The sequence below is a fragment of the Mus pahari genome, chromosome 4 (genome assembly GCF_900095145.1).
Source record: "Mus pahari chromosome 4, PAHARI_EIJ_v1.1, whole genome shotgun sequence".
In the NCBI taxonomy this organism is placed as follows: domain Eukaryota; kingdom Metazoa; phylum Chordata; class Mammalia; order Rodentia; family Muridae; genus Mus; species Mus pahari.
Genome location: NC_034593.1, coordinates 2,628,351 through 2,629,140, shown reverse-complemented (window position 1 = coordinate 2,629,140; position 790 = coordinate 2,628,351).

The window sequence follows — 790 nt, the reverse complement described above, 5'->3', positions numbered from 1 at the left end:
TTGAATCTGTAGATTGCTTTTGGCAGGATGGCCATTTTGACTATGTTAGTCCTGCCAATCCATGAGCATGGGAGATCTTTCCATCTTCTGAGATCTTCAATTTCTTTCTTTAGGTTTTCCAGCCTTTTACTCTGAGGTAGTGTCTGTCTTTGTCCCTGCAGTGGGTTTCCTGTATGCAGCAAAATGTTGGTCTTGTTTACATAGCCAGTCTGTCCGTCTATGTCTTTTTATTGGGGAATTGATATTAAGAGCTATTAAGGAAAAGGAAATCTTGCTTCCTGTTATTTTTGTTGTTAGTGTCAGAGCACTCTCTGCAGGCACGTTCTCCTCTAGCAGGGAAGGTGTCCAGAAGTCTGGAACTCTGATCCACTTCCTGAATCCTGGAGTCAGAGCCCTCCCTAGAGGCCAACTCTCCTCTGGCAAGGAAAGTGCCCTGGGGTCTGGGTCTCAGCTTTGCCTCCTGGCTGAGGTTGAAGGCCCAAAGTGACCCTGTCCAAGAAGCTCTGTTGCTTCTGCCACCCACGTGCTCTCAAAGGATCACAAGGTCCTGGGTATGCCAGGGGGGCTGATGCATGGAGAGTCCTCTGGGGACCTTAGCCTCTGCCGGTTTTGACTTGAAGATGATCTGCAGATGGTCCTGGCCGGGCAGTGGTGGTGTGTGCCTGTACTGGCTAGTTTTGTGTCAACTTGACANAGCTGGAGTTATCACAGAGAAAGGAGCTTTAGTTGAGGAAATGCCTACATGAGATCCAGCTGTGGGGTATTTTCTCAATTAGTGATCAAGGGGGAA